The sequence below is a fragment of the Etheostoma spectabile genome, chromosome 21 (assembly GCF_008692095.1).
Source record: "Etheostoma spectabile isolate EspeVRDwgs_2016 chromosome 21, UIUC_Espe_1.0, whole genome shotgun sequence".
Classification (NCBI taxonomy): domain Eukaryota; kingdom Metazoa; phylum Chordata; class Actinopteri; order Perciformes; family Percidae; genus Etheostoma; species Etheostoma spectabile.
This window is the reverse complement of record NC_045753.1, coordinates 15,624,800-15,625,018: the sequence shown is the minus strand read 5'-3', so window position 1 is coordinate 15,625,018 and position 219 is coordinate 15,624,800. Positions and strand designations below refer to the sequence as shown.

Genomic DNA, 219 nt, shown 5'->3' with positions numbered 1-219 from the left:
GGCAAGTTATTTCATGGATCCAGGATACTATGCATCCTGATAAAGTTCCCTTGGCCCTTGAAATTAAAATAGCCCCACATCATCACCTACCCTTCACCCTACATAGAGATTGGCATGGTTTTATTTCAGTTTGGTTTGATTTGCATTGAGAGATGATTTTATGGAAAGTATCCCATGCCAATCTCTATGGCTTTTATTTTTCCTTTTTTTTTAATTAAG

General features: G+C 36.5%; 1 protein-coding gene across 1 annotated transcript in view; it reads left to right on the top strand.

The window, feature by feature from the left end:
* Positions 1–219, top strand: part of zranb1a (zinc finger, RAN-binding domain containing 1a) — an 18,230-nt gene that overhangs the window by 13,343 nt on the left and 4,668 nt on the right. The gene's annotated exons all lie outside the window — the stretch shown is intronic.